The following is a 21,859-nucleotide window of genomic DNA, read 5'->3' on the forward strand; positions in this document are numbered from 1 at the left end:
CTCCCATGTCTGAAGAACCAGTCACAGAGCAACGGCTGAATACAGACCTACCCACAAACCCCTGCGAGTTCAACCCCCGTTTGCTGAATGATCCATCATTGGCCAGGTCCTCACAATACAACAGAGCCCTAGTTTATCCATGGGACGTGGCTTCAAAGACTGTGTGAAGCCCAGTCCAAAGCAGGCACACAAGTCCTTAGCAAGATACATCAACTCTACTGGCAGAGGTTAACCAGGGACCGAGAAGCAAGGTAATCTAGCCGCGAGAAATAATATTCCGTCTCGAAAAGGAACACCTAAGCCAACCAGGGATTTTTGCTCACCGTCCAAGCGTGATCAACTGCTTTATTTACTCAAATTAAATATTAGGCTTTCTCACAATCCACCACCTTGTTACCACCTATACCACTTTACAAGGCCTTGGTAAGGCCACACTTGGAATACGGCATCCAGTTTTGGTCACCACGATGTAAAAAAGATGCTGAGACTCTAGAAAGAGTGCAGAGAAGAGCAACAAAGATGATTAGGGGACTGGAGGCTAAAACATATAAGGAACGGTTGCTGGAATTGGGTATGTCTAGTTTAATGAAGAGGAGGACGAGGGGGACATGATAGCAGTCTTCCAATCTCTCAGGGGCTGCCCCAAAGAAGAGGGAGCCAAGCTATTCTCCAAAGCCCCTGAAGGCAGGACAAGAAGCAACGGATGGAAACTCATCAAGGAGAGAAGCAACCTAGAACTAAGGATAAATTTTTTAACAGTGAGAACAATTAACCAGTGGAACAACCTGCCTCCAGAAGCTGTGAATGCTCCAATGCTGGAAGTTTTTAAGAAGAGACTGGACAGCCATTTGTCTGAAATGGTATAGGGTTCCCTGCCTGAGCAGGGGGTTGGACTAGAAGACCTGCAAGATCCCGTCCAACTTTTATTATTATTATTATTATTATTATTATTATTATTATTATTATTATTATTATTATTATTATTATGGATCATCGCACAGTCATCCAGATGTTCAGACTGGATTTGGCGTTTTGTCTACCTATCAAGTCCTTACCCAGGACCTGGGACAGGCAGATGTGGATGTTTATTATTATTATTATTATTATTATTATTATTATTATTATTATTATTATTATTATTACTATTATCTTTGTGGTAACAATGAAGGACCAGAAGGAAGGCAGAAACATCACAACCCCTTCCCACAACCCCTTGAAATGGAGAGTCACGTTGCATAATTTCTATAAGTGGGTTGGATCACATTTACACATGATTTGCTAACACCTGTCCACATAAAACCTATGTGGATTATTCTTCTTTTTTTTTTTTTACTACCTAGACAAGTTAAATAAACTCGTTAAATTAGGTCACACGCTATTTAGTGATAGGCACGTTTTCCCATATCAAGTTCCAAAATGTAAACATCATCTCAGAGCAAAGGGCAGATTGGTAATACTATACTCAAGTGTTTATGTTTTAGAGGAATAAAGTTATTTCGGAGATACGTTGGAACAGTTTGCATTTAAATTCGAAGTGGATTCGATTCTCGTTAGACTGAGGCACTGCTTGCAACCAGGGAGCCACAAAATGACTGGACCCTGGGACGAATATTTTCATTTCTAGGCCCATCTCAAATCTACCTGTTTATCCTGCTTTTACTTCGGAAAAGTCAAGTCAAATGGAAAAAGTCCACGTTAATTATTTCCCCAGATGTTCAAATCAGTTGCCAAAGGATTGGACCAGGGATGAGAAGACCCGTGTTCAAATCTGACATGGAAGCTCATGAGACTGGCCAGTTTCCTCCTCAAGCCCACCAAGTATCACGGGGGTGGGGGGTGGTAAACCAGAGGTTTTATTTGCCACCCTGAGTTCCTACAGAAAAAGTAGGCTTGATCTGTCTGTCTATCTATCATCTATCTATCTATCATCTGTATCTATCATCTATCTATTTATCTATCTATTTATCTATCTATCCACCTACCTACCTACCTCTATCTATCTCTATCTATCATCTACCTACCTACCTACCTCTATCTATCTATCTATCTGTCTATCTATCTATCATCTGTATCTATCATCTATTTATCTATCTATACACCTACTTACCTACCTCTATCTATCTGTCTATCTATCTATCTATCCACCTACCCACATCTATCTATCTATCATCTATCTATCTATCATCTACCTATCATCTATCTACCTACCTCTCTGTCTATCTATCATCTATCCATCATCTATCTATCTATCTATCTATCTATCTATCTATCTATCTATCTATCTATCTATCTATCTATCTATCTATCTACCTATCTACCTACCTATCTATCTATCTATCTATCTATCTATCTATCTATCTATCTATCTATCTATCTATCTATCTATCTATCTATCCACCTACCCCTATCTATCTATCTATCTATCTATCTATCTATCTATCTATCTATCTATCATCTATCTACCTACCTCTCTGTCTATCTATCTACCTATCTATCTATCTATCTATCTATCTATCTATCTATCTATCTATCTATCTGTCTGTCTGTCTCCATCCATCATCTGACAAATTAAAAGAATAAATGAACATACAAAAAGCAGCGTTAAAAGCTTTCTACCACCACACCTGGTGCGCTTTCAGGTGCCTGGCTCAATTTCACGGTAGGAGAGACCCAGCCGTTGGACCTTCTCACGTTCCACCCTACCTCTGTTGAAGGTTCTGGATGCTGCCGGCCCTCCGCAGCCTCTTCCTCACCCAGGCCAGGGCTCTACCTCCCCACAGCTACGTCCTTCCGATTTATTTCAGGGATGAAGAGCATTTAAGCAGCAACTTGCTTGGCCAGCAAGGTGGAGCCATCTGACCCAGCCAGCTCAACCAGCCTTTCTTCTCCGCAAGCAGGAAGGCAAGCACAGAAGGGATCCAGGACGCTGCTTTTGAACCTGTTTGCGCAAACACCGTTGACTCAGAGGTGTCTGAAGAAAGCTTTTTCCATCTCACGACCAATCCTTCGTCTAGTCCACAACGAAATCAGGCCAACTCATGTGGTCTTCCAGCCAGAGAGATGCTCCAGAGGTTGCAGTATCAAGTCTTTTGTCACGTCAAGGCCGGTCTTGAGCCCTGCTTTTCCCTCCCAGCCTGGCATTGTTGTTTTGCTTCTCTCCTGTTTCTCTAGCTGGACTTTGGACCGTCTCGTGCGTCCATCCCTGCTCTTTGCACAATTAACCACTCGGCGTGTAATTCCTCCTCACTGTTGCTGGCTCTCTTAAATTGCTGCAATACCTGCGGATCGGCGCTCTCCCTGGCTGGTTCAAAGCCTGTTGGACTGCAGAGGAACCAGGCAAAGCTCAGCCTGACATTCCTGGGCTAAATATATCCATGGTCTGTTTTGGAAAAGGCGAGCATTCCAGCCATCATTGTCTCCACCAGTTCTGCTGAGACAGCCTTGGACAAATGCTCGTTTCCCAGTGACCTCACTTCTTAATAGCTCTGCTCCTCACTCTTGCATCATTCCATCCACTCCTTTGCAAGTGGCCCATCCAGTCACTTGGCCAAACCCACAGCAATGTTGTAATACAGCCCAACATCGTATAAACAACTGGGAAGCCAGCAGTGGGTGTAGTAGCAGTTGCTTTAGAAATTCCAGGGAAGCAAAGTCTCCATCTCAGCAATTTTGGATCCATGGACTACACCTTTGGGGTTGAGGTGTGTTCAGCCTGGGCTTCCGAGTCACTCCTGATTCCTTGTCCAAAGGAATTTGTAAGGAAGTCTTGTGTTCAAAGATGAAGCCCACAGATACTTCTTTTAGCATCTTGTCAACTGCCTGAAACCTGAATTTCTTGAAGTCTTCTTAAGTAAAAGTAAGTAGAAAGCTGGAATACAAGAAGCCAGTTCCTGCCTCACTCTTACATCCAAAAGTAGATCTGTTCCTCTACACATTTCCCCCCAAAACAACAAAGAATGATGGGTGATGGAAAGCATCTATCCTGTCTGTCTAGGGCAGGGGTAGGCAACCTTGGCTCTTTTATGACTCGTGGACTTCAACTCCCAGAATTCCTGAGCCAGCATGGCAACCTCTCCCTTTCCCCTCAGCACGGCTGGCTCAGGAATTCTGGGAGTTGAAGTCCACGAGTCATAAAAGAGCTAAGGTTGCTTACCCCTGGTTTAGGGAGCTTCTCAATCGTCCATGACATGGTTGTCCCAAAGGTGCTTTTCAAACGGCAGGTGGACTTTCTTGGTCAAGTCCTGTTGTCTTTTGAAAAGCGCCTTTGGGACATCTATCCTGTCTGCAGAAGAACAGCCCCAAGCGAAAGTAAGAGATGATAAGAGATGAAACGACATCTTCACATCAGTTGACCACCACCCAGCCCTTGTTGTAGGAACATCACCCAACCATTTCAAGCCCTCCAAGTAGGTCCACCAGCTCTATAAAGTGGAGACACTGATCACAGAGGAAGCCAACTGAGACAAAGGGAAAGAAGGGACATCTTAGAATAGAATAGAGCTGGAAGGGACCTTGGAGGTCTTCTAGTCCAGCCCCCTGCTCAAGCAGAAGAACCTATACCATCTCAGATAAGTGACTGTCTAGTCTCTTCTTAAAAACCTCCAGTGATGGAGCGCCCACGATTTCTGTTGGCAAGCTGTTCCACTGGTTAATTGTCCTCACCGTCAGGAAGTTTCTCCTTAATTCCAGGTTGCTTCTCTCCTTGATCAGTTTCCATCCACTGTTTCTTGTCCTGCCTTCTGGTGCTTTGGAGAATAAGTTGACCCCTTCTTCTTCTTTGTGGCAGCCCCTCAAATATTGGAAGACTGCTATCATGTCCCCCCTAGTCCTTCTTTTCTCTAGACTGGACATTCCCAATTCCTGCAGTTGTTCTTCATATGTTTTAATCTCCAGGCCTCTGATCATCTTAGTGGCTCTTCTCTGCACTTTTTCCAAAGTTTCAAAATATTTTTTGTAGTATGGTGACCTAAACTGGTTGCAGCATTCCAGGTGTGGCCCTATTAGGGTTTTGGAGGGGATGGAGATTTCACAGTGTGACGGCACTGGCTCGTTTCAGACGACCTCCGTGTCCTGGTGGGAATGACATCTAAAGCAACCTGACATCTCTTTCCAGACAGGAGCTGAACCCCACGAAGTGCCACAATGGAGAGAAGCACCAAGAAGGAGCTGGTCTTCTGCCAGATGTTCCCAGATTTGGGCTTGGGGACAGATGGCTTTCTACCGCAACTCACACAACCTGCTGGGCCCAAACACGTGAGGAAGAAGCTGTCTCTACATTTGGAGATCAAGGGCGCCACTGCCTTCCCGACAGATGTTAATAAAAGAGACCCTTCAAAGCAGGAAGCTGGTTTTCCTTCTTGCCTCGCTTAAACAGATGCTCTCTTTCTCCCTTTGGCAGGGAGAGTTTTTTATGGTACACACACACACACACAAACACACACCAATGACAAACGACAAAGCCCCCTGGTTCCTTCTGCACCGTAATTTTAATTTCTGGTCTCCGTTCAAAGTTCTCTCCAGCAGCATCCGTCACAGCGGGGGACCTGTATCTGGGTCATCCTCGCTCCAATGAGCATGCTGGCACTGAAACGCCGGCAATAATTTATTCTATGATTTTTGGGTGCTCTTGGGACGAGGCCTGGATAAACCCAGGGGAATTGGAACAAAAGCTTGCACACAAAATACGAGGAGAACAGCCCAAAGAACAAGCCACCTCAACATTTAATCAAACTGTCCACATAATAAATTCAGCACACAGGTGCCTTATTCCTGAACTCAGAAAAAAATGGACTCGACAGCCAATTTAGAGTCAGAATCAGAACAGAGCTGGAAGGGACTTTGGAGGTCTTCTAGTCCACCCCCCCTGCTCAAGCAGGAGACCCTATACCAGTGGTTCTCAACCTGTGGGTCGGGACCCCATTTGGGGTCGAACGACCATTTCACGGGGGTCGCCAAACAACGCAGTCCGCCATTTTTTCCCCCTTTTCCTTAGCTGTGCTACTCTCTTTTATTCTATTGGCTTTTGAAAGCCAATAGAATAGACTCTCTTGAATAGAGTCTAATTCTATTGGCTTTCAAAAGCCAATAGGAATGGTCCAGGCTGTCTCTGCCCTGCTGAGCCCGCCAAAAGTCCCAGTCTGCAAACGGTGCTGCACCAGTTGAGTAGTCCTCGACTTACGACCGGTTGGGGGTCGCGGCATTAAAAAGATTGAGAACCACTGCCCTATACCATTTCAGACAAGTGACTGTCCAGTCTCTTCTTTAAAACCTCCAGTGATGGAGCACCCACAACTTCTGGTGGCAAGCTGTTCCAGTGGTTAATTAGGGAGTTTCTCCTTAATTCCAGGTTGATTCTCTCCTTGATTAGTTTCCATCTATTGTTTCTTGTCTTGCCTTCTGGGTGCTTTGGAAAATAAATTGATTCCTTCTTCAGTGTGGCAGCCTCTCAAAATACTGGAACCCTGCTATCATGTCCCCCCTAGTCCTTCTTTTCTCCAGACTAGCCATACCCAATTCCTGCAACCGTTCTTCATATGTTTTAGTCTCCAGGCCTTTAATCATCTTAGTTGCTCTTCCTTGCACTTTTGCCAAAGGCTCAACATCTTTTTTTTTTTTGTAATTCTCCAAATGTTTAAGCTCTCTTTCTTGGAGAAGCCAACAATATCTGCTCATTTGGGAAAGGGGTAGAAGCAATAGGGATGGTGGTGAAATGAGGATTTCTCAAGCCAGCTTTCTGTAACGGAGGATTTGGGACGCACAGCCATCCAAAAATATTTCCACGGCCGAGTTTTGAGTGTCCAAATCGGCGTTTCTCAATCTCGGCCACAGGTGGACTTCAACTCCCAGAATTCTCCAGCCACAGTTGAAGTCCACCTGTCTTAAGCTGCCAAGACTGAAAAAGTCTGATTTAAATCCTGTTTGGGGAAACAGTCTGAGAGAACCCTAAACATATCTTGCCAGTAGTTCACTGGCGAGTTATTGCAACGCTCAAGCTTTAATGCACTACATTTTTTAAACCAGGTTTACCGGGAACTGCCCCAACGCCAACGTTTTGTTACGAGGCAATACATAAACGCTTGAAATAATAAATCTCACCTCTGGCACTCTAGACAATGAGTAATCAATGAGCCCAAAGTAGTTATAGAAAGAGTTTTGCTGTTGACTAACATGGTTTTGGCTACCGAGTGCCTCTAAAAAAAACCCATTCCGGAAATGAGGAAGAAAAAAAAAAGGGAGGGGGGGGGAAGGAATATTGCTGATCGCATGTACAGATTCTGCATAAGAAACTCTCTTAAGTGCATTTTCAAGCAAAGATGAATCTCTGGCGAGCCGGATGCACTAAAATATTTAACAAAAGAGCACGCAGGAAGATAAAATTAAATTGCGGGGCTGCTTTTGACTTGTTAGCCTGCCATAGGAGGTTCTGGCAGCCTTTCCTTGATGATAATAATAATAATAATAATAATAATAATAATAATAATAATAATAATGATGATGATGATGATGATGATGATGATGATGTTGTTGGAAGGGACCTTGGAGGTCATCTAGTCCAACCCCCTGCTCAGGCAGGAAACCCTACACCATTTCGGACGAATGGCTGTCCGGTCTCTTCTTAAAAACTTCCAGTGTTGGAGCATTCACCACTTCTGAAGGCAGGTAGTTCCACTGGTTAATTGTTCTCACTGTCAGGAAGTTTCTCCTTAGTTCTAGGTTGCTTCTCTCCTTGATTAGTTTCCATCCGTTGCTTCTTGTCCTGCCCTCAAGTGCTTTGGAGAACAGCTTGACTCCCTCTTCTTTGGGGCAGCCCGAGATATTGGAAGACTGCTATCCTGTCCCCCCTCGTCCTTCTTTTCATTAAACTAGACATACCCAATTCCAGCAACCGTTCCTTATATGCTTTAGCCTCCGGTCCCCTGATCATCTTTGTTGCTCTTCTCTGCACTCTTTCTAGAGCAGTGGTTCTCAACCTGTGGGTCGGGACCCCATTTGGGGTCGAACGACCATTTCACGGGGGTCGCCAAACAATGCAGTCTGCCATTTTTTTCACCCCTTTTCCTTAGCTGTGCTACTCCCTTTTATTCTATTGGCTTTTGGAAGCCAATAGAATAGACTCTCTTGAACAGAGTCTAATTCTATTGGCTTTCAAAAGCCAATAGGAATTGTCCAGGCTGTCTCTGCCCTGCTGAGCCCGCCCAAAGTCCCATTCTGCAAACGGTGCTGCACCAGTTGAGTAGTCCTCGACTTACGACCGGTTGAATAGTCCTCGACTTACGACCGGTTGGGGGTCGCGGCACTAAAAAGGTTGAGAACCACTGCTCTAGAGTCTCAACATCTTTTTTACATCGCGGTGACCAAAACTGGATGCAGGATTCCAAGTGTGGCCTTACCAAGGCTTTGTAAAGTGGTATTAACACTTTGCGTGATCTTGATTCTGTCCCTCTGTTCTTGCAGCCTAGCACTATTAGACCTGGCATCTGATGCCAGCTGCAATTTGGAGCTCCTGGGCTTCTGAACGCTTGCATCTCATCTTGAGAAGGCATAAAACCATAGGGGCAGAAACGACAACCCAACCAGGGCTGGTGATTAAGTGGAGAGTCATTAATCTTTAAACTAGCCATCGGAGCCAAGATTAGGCCGCTGACCTGTTTGGAAAGCAGAGAAAAGGAAATGCAACAACTTCTTCAGGAAAGCAGGAGTGTCTCATCAAACTGGAGAAGAAACCATTGCGTTGAGATGGAATCTTTCTGATCCGAATGACCCGGAAGACGCGGGGAACTTTCAAACATGCTTGGAAATGCATCTGGGGAAGAAGCTTCCCAAAGCAAAATTTAAATCAGCTTTTTGGAAAGGCTATAAAACGTGGGAAAAGATCGCCGAGACGAAAACCAGGAAGCATCTGGTGGCAGCTTTTTCAGCGTGCCCCGTTTATTTCAAGAGGCGTTTTTTGTGAGCAAACTTCACCAGGGCGGCTAGAGAAATGTATGTAAATCCGTTCTGTTTGGCCGATGACGCCGAGATTCGGCCTGTTCATAAAAATGTATTAGCTGGAAAAGGCGTGATCAGATTCCCTTTGAGGTTTTGCTCCTATCGACGTTTCAAGCTTTGCTGCTTGAAAAACCAGGTATGTCGGCACAGAAGGACCACCTGTCTGAAAATCTCAGGTAAACAGGAAAGTTGGTGAAGGAAACGTTAGACTCGCAGTGTTTCTCAACCTTGACAATTTTAAGGCATGTGGACTTCAACTCCCAGAATTCCACAGCCAGCATTGCTGGCTGCGGAATTCTGGGAGTTGAAGTCCACATGCCTTAAAATTGTCAAGGTTGAGAAACACTGCATTAGAGGCCCTTCATGAACCAGGAAGACACTCCACAATTGGGGCCCCCTTAATTAAGACTACGTCCTTGCTCCGATCTCCAATGCCTTTGTCATTTCCTGGCTGAAATTCTTCTCCCATCATTTGCTTGCAAGATGTCGCCCGGCCTCTCGCGGTACAAACTTGCAATTAATCTAAACAATGGCTCTATCTATGGTTAAACAGGGGGATGAGGAACCCAAACACGTCTCTATTTTGTCTGTTTACAGCAGCAACTCCTCACTGGGCTTGCAGCTCGTTTCTGCACCAATCGGGAAAAAGGAAAATGGGCGGTTTTGCCACTCATATTTACGCAAACTGCTTGCCCGAGCTGTTCAAAATAGCTTATTCCACAAATAGTTTTTTTGTTTGCAATGTCCGCATGGCTGTTTTGGATGATTATATTTGGCTGTGCAACTAGGTCAGAGGTGAAGAAAAGCTGGATTGTCGTTGACCTATTGTTGCAAGGGTCATCACTTGCAAAACATGGCTTATGCTTGGAAGCAAAAATGCACGTTTGCTCAAAAATGCACATTCGCTGTGGAGTGGCTTTTTTTGAAATGGTCTACAGCAGGGGTAGGCAACCTTGGCTCTTTTATGATTTCAACTCCCAGAATTCCTGAGCCAGCCATGCTGAGGGGAAAGGGAGAGGTTTCCAAGATGAGCCATGCTGGTTCAGGAATTCTGGGAGTTGAAGTCCACGAGTCATAAAAGGGCCAAGGTTGCCTACCCCTGTTCTAAGTCCTCCTGTTGTAAGCGGTGAGCCTCCTAGACCAGGGGTAGGCAACCTCGGCTCTTTTATGACTTGTGGACTTCAAGTCCCAGAATTCCTCAGCCAGCGTGGGGGAACTATGGCCCCCTTCATGACTCGTGGACTTCAACTCCCAGAATTCCTGAGCCAGCATGGGGGAACTATGGCCCCTTTATGACTTGTGGACTTCAAGTCCCAGAATTCCTCAGCCAGCATGGGGGAACTATGGCCCCCTTCATGACTGGTGGACTTCAACTCCCAGAATTCCTCAGCCAGCATGGCTCAGCTTGGAAACTTCTCCCTTTCCCTTCAGCATGGCTGGCTCCAGAATTCTGGGAGTTGAAGTCCACGACTCATAAAAGAGCCAAGGTTGCCTACCCCTGGTCTATAGACAACAGGAACCATTTCTGCTTCAGTGTGAGATGCAGGCAACCCAGACTCATGTCTTCAACAGGGAAGGGATCCAGGGCAGAAAACATCCTGCAGCCAAGAAGGCCTCACGCCCATTTGCACCACTCAGGTGACCCTGAGGACACAGGTAAATCTCCAGGTGGCCTCAACGACTCCCTAAAAGAAGGCAAATGACCAGCTTCTGCAACCCTTCCATTCTCCACCATCCAGTCAGAGCTGAAGGATGAGAAGCTAAACATCTTCAAAGAAAATCAGTTGCATCCTGAAAAAGCACCTTTGGGACAACCATGGACCTGGATGGCTGAGAATCTCCAAAGATGTTTAGTGAAATGCACATCAGCGGCTCGTACGGATTCCAACCAGTTGAGCAGGAAAAACGGGGCTACTGGTCTTCAGAAAAATACGCAAATAACTGATGGTTTTCCGCTGCTGGGAAGAAGATCAGGGCACTGTTTTCTACCTCAGAATCTCAGAATCCGCTGAAATGGAGAGAAAAGCCGGCTACGATTTTGTGAGACACACGCCCGTGATGTCCTTTCCACCTCATAATCTATAGATGCTTCCTCCGCAGACGAAATGTGTGTCAAGACAGGCTGTGCCTCGAGCGACGAGGATTCCGCATCGTATTTTATGAGTCCCCTCAGCCCAGAAGCCAACAAAAAAGAGTTTTGTCATGGGAAAAAAACCTGGCATCCCTTCACCGCACCGAAGGTGGATTGCAAAACTACGTCCGGTTTTCCAACATTTTTCCACCTCTCTGTCTACGCATAGGACGAAAAGGGTGTTGCTCGTTGACGAGAGGCAGAGCCCCAAACGACAGTAGCCGCTGTTACTGAAAATAATCACAAAACGTGGAGCACTGCAGATCGAAGTACAATGGCAATAGAAAGCAAAGAGGATACCAATAGTCATAGGCACCTTGGGTGCAATCCCCAAAACATCTGGAGCACCACTGGAACACTTAAATAGGAGCCAGCCATGTGCTGCAGCTGCCAAAAAAGCCAACACAGTGCTAGGCTGCATTAACAGAGGGACAGAATCAAGATCACGTGAAGTATTAACACCGCTTTACAAAGCCTTGGTAAGGCCACACTTGGAATCCTGCATCCAGTTTTGGTCACCACGATGTAAAAAAAAGATGTTGACTTAGAAATAGTGCAGAGAAGAGTAACAAAGATGATTAGGGGAGTGGAGGCTAAAACATACCAGGAACGGTTGCTGGAATTGGACATGACTAGTTTAATGAAGAGAAGGACGAGGGGGGGACATGATAGCAGTGATCCAATATCTCAGGTGCCAAGCTGTTCTCCAAAGCACCTGAAGGCAGGACAAGAAGCAACGGATGGAAACTGATCAAGGAGAGAATCAACCTAGAAGATAATATAGAATATAGAACAGAACAGAACAGAAATAGAATGGAATGGAACAGAGACTAGACTGGACTAGACTAGACTAGACTGGAATGGAATGGAGACTAGACTAGACTTGGAGCTAGAGTAGAGTAGACGAGAATATAGAACAAAAATAGAATGGAATGGAATAGAGACTAGACTGGACTGGACTGAAATAAGCCTAGGATAGAATAGAATGGAATGGAGACTAGAGTAGACTAGAACAGACTATAATATAGAACAGAACAGAAATAGAATGGAATGGAGACTAGACTAGACTAGAAGAGAATATATATAATATAAAATAGAATAGAACAGAACGAACGGAACAGAACAGAATAGAAGCTGGAAGGGACCTTGGAGGTCTTCTAGTCCAGCCCCCGGCTCAAGCAGTAGAACTACCATAATTCTACGCCAAACGATGTCACGCCTACTCATTGGGCCCAACCTGGCTCCCACAACTGGCCTATTCTGTGGCCCCTTTATAGAAGTCAAATGAAACACATCTGTAAGCGTGCAACACAATAGGCGTGTGTTAAACTCTGCACCGCAGAGCTAAAAATAGTGGGCTGCTGCAAGATGCTTGCATACCCAGAAAAAATTCCAGTGGGACCACTGCTGAGGAACCAAACTAGGTTTGCTGAGGGAGATTTTTCTGGCAGCCAGGGGGTGAGGGGGGGGGGGTAGGGAAGGCACAGTCCGGTGGGCAGAGAAAAGAAAAAACACTCATTTGCAATGCTTTCATCCACCGGCTTTGGGGAGGGGTCTGCGAACCGGCTGGCAGCTTTTGAAATGCAGAAAACGCCTCCGAAAAAAGAGTTCAGGGTTTGGTTTTTATTTTATTTTGTAACATCCCCAAATGAAGGGAGAGCAGATTTCTACGGCTGCTTGCAGAAAATCTAAAAAAAAAAAATTAAAAAAACCAGGACATCTATTTGTGGAAATGAACGCCAGATAGATACCTTTGCACATCTCCTGCTCCATGGTGTAGCTGGTGGATTTTTCTCAGTACATCCGAGAACCAGGAAGAGGCAGCTGTTTTTTTTTTTTCTTCCCTCTGGAAATTCAAAAGAGGCTTTGCACCAAAAGAGATGGTCAAATCCTGGCCAGGGACAATCCAGGGCTCCAAAGGTCTGGGGGGGGGAGGGACTTAGGGACACAGCTCCATCCAGGAATGGAGGAATCAAGTCAACTTTATGACCACAACCGACCTCCACATTTCCGCTGCTAAGTTGTTCAGCGGATTTTGCTTCCTTTTACGACCTTTCAAGCGAACCACCGCAGTTGCAAAGTCAGTAACCGGGTCGCTAAATGAATCTGTCTTCCCCCCCCCGTTGAATTTGCTTGTCAAGACCGTCGCAAAAGGGGAATCCCGTGACCCTGGGACACCGCAACGGTCATGAATACGAGTCAGCTGCCAAGCGGCCTAGTTTTGATCACATGACCCTGGGTCGCGAGTGCGAAAAACGGTCTTAAGTCAGTTTTTTTTCCAGCGCCTTTGTCATTTTGGCTGCTAAACAAGTGGCGGAAGGAAAAAACGAAATAAGGTAACTTTTTGGCAGAAGGCAAGGTTGTCCCTGGGGAAAATCACGGATAAGGGCAAAAGTGCACACAGCTCCTAAATTGCTTCCCGGTTCAAGCCGCAAAGAAATGCTGGTTCACGGTGAGCCTTCGATGGCAGAGCTTTTCTCGGTTTTATTTTAAGCCAGAAACTCAACGCTTCCAGAAACAAAATATTAGCAAGAAGAAACTTAAAAACAGTGTCCAACGAGGCAGAGCTGGTAGCTGGATGGAATGACCTGCCTGGACCAGCGCACAGAGCTGCATTAAGAGCCGGACCGGAACTGAGCAAAAGAGACCCTTTCTCTCAACACTGGAAGAAATACGGAGGCCAGCCGGACACTCAACGCCTTCTGCTGAAATTTCCTGTTTCCCCAAATTAAAACATCGTTTCGGGTTGTTTTGTTTTTTTTTCCAATTAATTTCACGCTCCTTTCCTGGGACCCAGAGCAACTGAGAGAAACAAGAAGATGCTTCAGGAAGTCGCTTAGTTAGTGACTTTCTTGGCGTCCTGTGCTGCAAACGAGATATCGGATAACAAATTGTACACTAAATATCCTCCCTAAATATCCTCTCGGTCTATTTTGAAGTCATTTGCCCCCCATCGCCGTTCGGGAAAGGACATCTGAGATTCAACAGCAGAAAAACAGCTCTCAACAATAATCCTTAAGGGGTACTCCACAACCCAACGTCGTTCAGTTTATTTTATTTTTTTGAAGTTATTTGGGTTTGGGGAAACAGCATTTACACAAATGCACCAGCTCTGCCAGAGTGCAAATCCCTTGCAACACAACTAGCACAAATATTACTTGTGCTGGGCTGGGGATGATGGGCATAGTACTCTAATTTTCTGGCAGGCACCCAGCAGAGACAGTTGAAAACAGAAACGGAGAGCCTCAAATCAATCAGAAGAGCACTGGAAGGGAACTTGGAGGTCTTCTAGTCCAGCTCCCTGCTCAAGCAGAAAAACCTATACCATTTCAGATAAGTGACTGTCTAGTTTCTTCTTAAAAACATCCAGTGATGGAGCACCCACGATTTCTGGTGGCAAGCTGTTCCACTGGTTAACTGCCCTCACTGTTAGGAAGTTTCTCCTTAATTCCAGGGTTGCTTCTCTCCTTGATTAGTTTCCATCCGTTGTTTCTTGTCCTGTCCTCTGGAGCTTTGGAAAATAAGTTGATCCTTCTCTTCTTTGTGGCAGCCCCTCAAATACTAAAGCGCTGCTGTCACGTCCCCCCTGGCCATTCCCAATTCCTGCTGCCGATCATAAATGGTCTGTCAACACTCTCTTAATTGGAAAGGAGCAATCCAGGACTCTGAAAACTTATCTAAGGGCTCTCATTTGTATATACTGCCTTATTTGTTAACTCGGGTTTTTCTCCGTGCTCCATGGAGCGTGGCAGGCCCAGCAGTAGCAGACACGTAATCCCGAGCTAATGGGGAGGAAAAACACCCTACTTAAAAAAAAGGCGAAGCAAAACATTTAATGCTGATGAGAAATTGATCCTTGTTAAAGGCCAAAACGGCCTCAGCCAATCCAGTGAAATGTTCCTGCAGAGGAGCAAAGAGGATGGAAGGGGGGGGGGGGAAATCCTTATTTTCTGCAAACTTTCTCTCTTCGACGGCAACGAAGTGGAGCCTTCTTCCCCCAAAGCGTTTAAATATTTATTTTTGATCCGTCTGCAAGAGAGACGCCCGTTCTTCCTTGAATGAATGTCGGTTGCTTCTCCTCCCTGAATAGATGGCTTCTCAGCAGATGGAGGTCTTCAGAAAGAAGAGGACAGCCCCACCCAACACAACAAACTCAGGGCTACGGCTCTCTTGAGCCGCCATTGCTATGCACCCCTTGCAAAGTGATTTGAGAAGAGGGCTTCGTCAACACTTGACAGGTACGAAGGAGGGCAGGTTTGACAGCTAGAAGGGTCTGGCTTGGCTCACACTTCCTTTCCGATGGGTGATTCACGGTCTCCTTTGAAGGAAGAGCAGGGAAAGCTGACAAAAATGTAAATGGAAGTGAAATTTGAACCCTGGGATCCATTGCTTTAAAGACCATCGTCTCTGCCTGGAAAACAACTTTCAGGGAAGATCTGAAGTTGCGTGGAACTGGATGAAGTTGGCCCGCTATCCCCCTTTGCCACTTTCTTAAATTCCATCCCCACAAAAATATAGAAATGGGCTCTAGAAATTGAACAAATAAATAAAAATAAAGTGATTCAGGCAAACACACAGCCGCTGGGCACAGTTGGACAACTTTGCCTTCCTTCCTTCCTTCCTTCCTTCCTTACTTCCTTCCTTCCTTCCTTTTCTTCCTTCCTTCCTTCCTCCCACCCTCCCGTTCTTTTTCCCTCCCTCCCTTCCACCCACCCTCTTGTTTCCTTTCTTCCTTTCCTTCTTTCCTCTTTCCCACCCTCACTTCCTTCCTCCCATTCTTTCTTTTCCTTCTTCCTTCCCTTTCCCTTCCTTCTCTTCCTTCCTTCCCTCCCATCTCCCTCCTTCCTCCATTCCTTCTTTTTCTTTCTTTCTTTCTTTCCTCCCTTTTCCTTCCCTCCTTCCTCCATTCCTTCTTTTTCTCTTTCTTTCTTTCCTCCCTTTTCCTTCCCTCCTTCCCTCCCATCTCCCTCCTTCCTCCATTCCTTCTTTTTCTCTTTCTTTCTTATTCTTTCCTTCCTTCCTTCCTTCCTTCACATCTCCCTCCTTCCTCCATTCCTCCATTCCTTCTTTTTCTTTCTTTCCTCCCTTTTCTTTCCTCCCTTTTCTTTCCTTCCTTCCTTCCTTCCTTCCTTCCTTCCTTCCTTCCTTCCTTCCTTCCTTCCTTCCTTCTCAAAATCATTTGGGCCCTGCTGAAATACCAACAGGATGCCTTGAGATAACCACGCTTCACCCCCCCCCCAATGCACACCAGGGGACACGGGAGATCCCCAACCAGTGACAGAGGGCTGGATTCCTCCACATCTGACACACCCACAACATCCAGGGCCAACAATTAACCAACCGTGATCTATCCATTTGGCAGCAAGGCATCGCCAGGAGCAAAAACTCAACTCTCCTCATTTGCAGCTGCCAATAAACAGTGAGGAAGGGAGCCGTAAATTGGACCGTTCGGGCCAATCTGGCCGGATTGCAACAACCTATAAATTCAGGGACGCAGCAGGAAATGCTCATTCCTGCATAATTTATGGCAGTCATGCAACGGTTGCGTATACAGACACGTGCACCCGCACAATAAGGACATTTAAAGAACGTAAAAGCCCGCAAGGATGCTGTTAGCACCATGGACAACAACCTTGTGGAGGAGACAGCCTGCTTTGAAAGCTGGCAGCTAGGAAAGTATTTATTTATATTTAACAAACAAATTGATATGTATCTTTTTCTAAGCGCTCAAAGTGATTTACGTCAAAATCAAAACGCCGTTAAAGAAAACAAACGGCAGGAAACAAAACTATATCAAAATGGAAGCCAGGGCCAAGAACATCATCATTTTTAAGGGTGAAAAATAGAACTCTTAAGTTCAATGGGCAGATAAGTTAAAAATCAAGATCCTGAGTTTTAACCCACCATGTAATCAAGCAAATGCATTTAATAATTACAGGGTTGTTTATGCTGCCCCGTTGCCCAATTGGGAAAAAAAAAAAAAAGGATACTTTGCAGAAAAGCCTGGGTTAAAGCATATTCTTAAATTATAGTTCTTTAATTTCAAAAATGCCATTTATTTTGCCCCTGGTTAGATCTGAAGGCTCTGTTAACTTTAAACAAAAAAGGAGATTGCAGAAGTCTGCAGAATTCTGAATTCAACTTTCCCCTCGAAATATACATCACAGGAATAATCACATCCGAAATAGCTGAACTGCAGTATTTCGCTGGAAAAAATAAAAAAATAAAACTGACTCAAGTGTGGCAGAAACATCCTGGAATTTTTAGAAAAAGGTTTGGCTCTCCTTACACTACAAAGAACAAACAGCTCAATTTTTCCCTAAACGGCATGATGAAAACAGAGCAGCGAAAACTCCGGTGGAGTTATATAGATGGCACCATTTTTGCTTTTTTTCCACAGTTCCACCCCATTTTTAAGAAACCACGGAAAAGGACGATGGGTCTCACGAGAGAGAGAGAGAGAGAGAGAGAGAGAGAGAGAGAGAGAGAGAGAGAGAGAGAGAGAGAGAGAGAGACCATCATGAGGAAATCTTTTGATGACTTAGTGCCTCATAAAACAAACCCCAAATTTGCATTTTGTCAATCAGCAGCCAGGACTTCGGCCTCTTTTATGATTGAGCAAGCCAAAACCACAACCCTTGGAGAACGTCCGTAAATCATTTCTCCCACATAATAGTCAAAGATCTGAGAAGGAAGGAAGCTCTCGAGATGAATGAAGCCGATGAGATTTTTGGGGAGAAGAAAAGGTTTCCAGCCAGGGCTGCTGGAAGGAACTTAAGGAATACACACCGGGAATTGTGTGTGTTCCTTTCCCCAACTGTACCTTGGGGAAACAAAGCAATCACTTCATCAACGCCCCGCACAACATAGGAGAACAAACCCGTCAGGACAAGATTCAGCTGTCCATCTGCGTTTGAAAGACAAAGGCTGCGTTTCCGAAGACGGCAAAGTCCCCATTTTGGACAGAAAGGACCTCTCGCTTCTCATCCAAGAAGCTTCTTCAGCTCTGACTGGATGGTGGGGAATGGAAAGATTTATCCTCCTTGCAGACAGCTGGTCATTTGCATCCTTTTAGAGAGTCATTGAAGCACCTGGAGGTTCATCTGGGCCATCAGGGTCTGTCCACATTCTGGACAGAGAGGACCGCTGCTTTGAAAGAGGGGTCAAAGAGGCCATCTGGGTCAAAACTGAACAGCCCTCTCTCAACAGAGGGGGAGGGGTACATCATCATCTATCTCCAGTCTACAACACAAATCCTTTTGGCAGTTCCAAGAAGGCTCCACACCCATTTGCACCCCTCAGGTGACTTTGAAGACACAGATAAATCTCCAGGTGGCCTCAACGTCTCTCTTTAAAAAATGCAAATGACCAGCCGTCTGCAAGGAGTATAAATCCTTCCATTCCCCACCCTCCACTCAGAGCTGAAGAAGCTTCTGGGATGAGAAGCGAAACGTCTTCAAAGAGAACAAAAGGAAGTCCAGTTGCCTCGTGAATAAGCACCTTTGGGACCACCGTGACCTGGGTGATGGAGAATTTCCATAGACATTTAAGGAACACACCCGCACACATACACTCATCCCAATCATTCTCGAATATGCTAAAAAGCTACAAGTCAATAACCTCTACTGATCATCTGCAGCTGCCCTGGATTTTGCTCGAGGTTCTTGTTCCTCAACCAGTAGGAAGACATATTTGGCCAAACTCGGAAATGATGGACAGGCGAGGGCGGATATTCCTGGTTGACAATGAGGTTAAGCCTATAAAGACCAAGAGATCCATGTTCCTTAAAAGCACTGGAATAAGACTTTGCTACCAAAATGTGATAAATAAGGAGATCCCAGGGGTGCCTTTTTTTCTGCTCATAGGAGAGATCCATGCTTCCCTGTGACTTTGGTTAATACGAATTGCAACATCCAAACTTGGTGGCCTCCGTTTAAAACTTTTTATTTTTTAATTTTTATTTTTAACCAACAAGACAAAACAGAACAAAGCCAAACATAACACACATACACACACAATATATATACTCCTCCTTTTTTTTTTACAGCAATTACGTAACGGTAATCTAATATTTACATTTCCCCCTTATTCTTCTTTAAATATTTGTCCTTATAGCCCCATTATTTCTTATTTACATAAAGAAATATGGTACTTAATTTTACATAGAATAACGGCGGCAAGAATAGCATATGCACAGTGCTGGAAAAATGAGAATATACCATCGGAGGAAGAAGTAATAAGAAAAATCCTGGACTGTGCTGAGATGGACAAATTAACAAAAGAGATAAAAGAAAAGGAAGACAGAGAGTATTATACAGTATGGAACAAGGTGTATGTCTGGTTGGAGACTAGAAATAATACAGGAGAATAAATATGGAAAGGTCAAAAGTGAAAATATGCGTACAATAATGTATAATAATAATAATATGAATTATTCTTAGTAAGACATAGAACATGAAGGAAGAAAAATATAAATCAAACTTTTATTTTTTTAAAAAAAGTGATCGTTGCCCCCTTTTTCAGGATATTACTGCAAAAAAAATAAATAAAATTCTTGCATCCGAATGGTTTTTTTTTTTTTCCTGCCTCAAGAAAGAACTCCAGGAGAGAAACGTGGACTGGGGCACCACCCCCCCCAATTCCCCAGCAAGAGACACTTGGATGGCACCATCTTGGCTCCATCGCGAGAAGGACGTGAAGAGCAACGGTTGAAAGGAAATCCAAGAACGGGTTGAGTAAACCTTAAAGGCAGCCAAAGAGGAAAGCAAAAACCTTGTTGCTGGAGAAAGCGGAGGAACAACTCAAAGGAGAGGCAGATTAAAATAAAATATGCAGAATTAACCAAGATGCCGTGGCAACGTAGGATTCCCCGCTAATCAATCTCTGCTGGGTTTGATGGAAGAAACACGGTGTATGCAACGGTGCGCTCTTATAGTAGGGCTGGGAAGCACTTTGGATGCGTACAAACTAAGTCAATCAGAGCTTTGCGGACCCAGCGTCACACAAACGCTAGTAATGAGCCCAAACAGCCAACACAACTGCATTACAAACCCAGAAACTCCCTGGTGCAAAGTTTTAAAACCCTTCCCCACGTCTCCATTAGGCTCCCACCTCACCTGAAGCACGGTTTAATTAGGGTTTGCTGAAAACGCATCTGTAAACCCTTCACTCGTAGATGTGTTAAGCCATAAACAATGGCGGACAATCTGAAAGGGTTGTGTTCAATCATCCAGCCAAGCTGACGTCAAACGTTATTAGTGCAGGGGTGTCCAAATCTTGGCAACGTTTAAGCCTTGTGGGCTTCAACTCCCAGAATTCCATAGCTGGCTGGGGAAACCTGGGAGTTGAAGTCCACAAGGCTTTAAGTTGCTAAGGTTGGATTTGTATGTGTATATATACATACACATATAAGTATATGTGTGTGTGGATGGATGGATGGATGGATGGATGGATAGATAGATAGATAGATAGATAGATAGATAGATAGATAGATAGATAGATAGATAGATAGAAAAATAGATAGATAGATAGATAGATAGATAGATAGATAGATAGGAAGATAGATAGATAGATAGGAAGATAGATAGAGAGAGAGAGAGAGAGAGATAGAGAGATAGATAGATAGGAAGAGAGATAGAGAGATAGATAGATAGAAAGAAAGATAGATAGATAGATAGATAGATAGATAGATAGGTAGATAGATAGATAGGAAGATAGATAGATAGATAGAGAGAGAGATAGATAGATAGATAGATAGGAAGAGAGATAGAGAGAGAGAGAGAGAGAGAGAGAGAGAGATAGATAGATAGATAGATAAAAAGATAGATAGATGGATGGATGGATGGATGGATGTAGATAGGTAGGCAGAGAGAGAGAGACAGACAGACAGATGTACATGTAAAAGGGGAGAAAAATGTACTGTCTTTACTTTCCTACACGTTAAATTTAATTGATCATTTTTCCCTCTTTTTTGTACACTGTATTTTTTTTCTTTTTTGTAGTTCTTAGGGTTGAATCCCTGGTTTGGTTTTGTTCGTTTTTCTGTTTTGTATTTTATTTTTTTATGATAAAATAATAATTAAAAAAAAAGGTTTAAGTAAATAAGCCGCGATGGGCTTGATCCACGCAGCTTACTAACCCGGGCTTACATGCCACCACGTCTTCACTCAAACAAATCTCCACAGATAAACCCAGCCAAACTTTTCTAAGGTTTTGTGTGAAGCAGAATAATCCAAAGTTGTGGTCCAGCCATTTTTGTAGGGGAAGGCCCCACTTTAAGGCGGATGCAGGCACCCTGGCCACATTTGCAAGATGATTGCAAAGAGATGGTGAGAATAGAAAGGACCACAAGTACAATATTCCAGTATTTGAGGGGCTGCCTCAAAGAAGAAGGGGTCAAATTATTCTCCAAAGCATCTGAAGATAAGACAAGAAACAACGGATGGAAACCAATCAACGAGAGAACCAACTTGGAATTAAGGAGAAACTTCCTAACAGTGAGGACAATTAGCCAGTGGAACAGCTTGCCACCAGAAATCGTGGGTGCTCCATCACTGGAGGCTTTTAAGAAGAGACTGGACTGAAATGGTATAGGGTTTCCTGCCTGAGCAGGGGGTTGGACTAGAAGATCTCCAAGGTCCCTTCCAGCTCTATTCTACTCTACTAAATTGTGGCCACTTAGTCCCCTGGACTGCAAGGCGATACAACCGGACAGTCCTAGAAGAGATCAACCCCGACTGC

At 44.6% G+C, this 21,859-nt stretch overlaps 1 protein-coding gene across 6 annotated transcripts in view; it reads right to left on the reverse strand.

The window, feature by feature from the left end:
• The window catches only part of LOC120298121 (spermatid perinuclear RNA binding protein), an 85,872-nt gene that overhangs the window by 43,147 nt on the left and 20,866 nt on the right, over window positions 1–21,859 (reverse strand). The window contains exon 1 of one of the 6 annotated variants that reach the window (XM_039321499.1): window positions 2,704–3,458. The exons of the other annotated variants lie outside the window; for them this stretch is intronic. The gene's annotated coding sequence lies outside the window, so the exon portion shown is untranslated. Of the gene's footprint in view, window positions 1–2,703; window positions 3,459–21,859 lie in introns of those variants that run through there. 6 annotated transcript variants of the gene reach the window in all.

This window comes from Crotalus tigris, unplaced genomic scaffold (assembly GCF_016545835.1).
Source record: "Crotalus tigris isolate CLP2741 ecotype Arizona unplaced genomic scaffold, ASM1654583v1 scf7180000023746.1698619, whole genome shotgun sequence".
Taxonomy (NCBI): domain Eukaryota; kingdom Metazoa; phylum Chordata; class Lepidosauria; order Squamata; family Viperidae; genus Crotalus; species Crotalus tigris.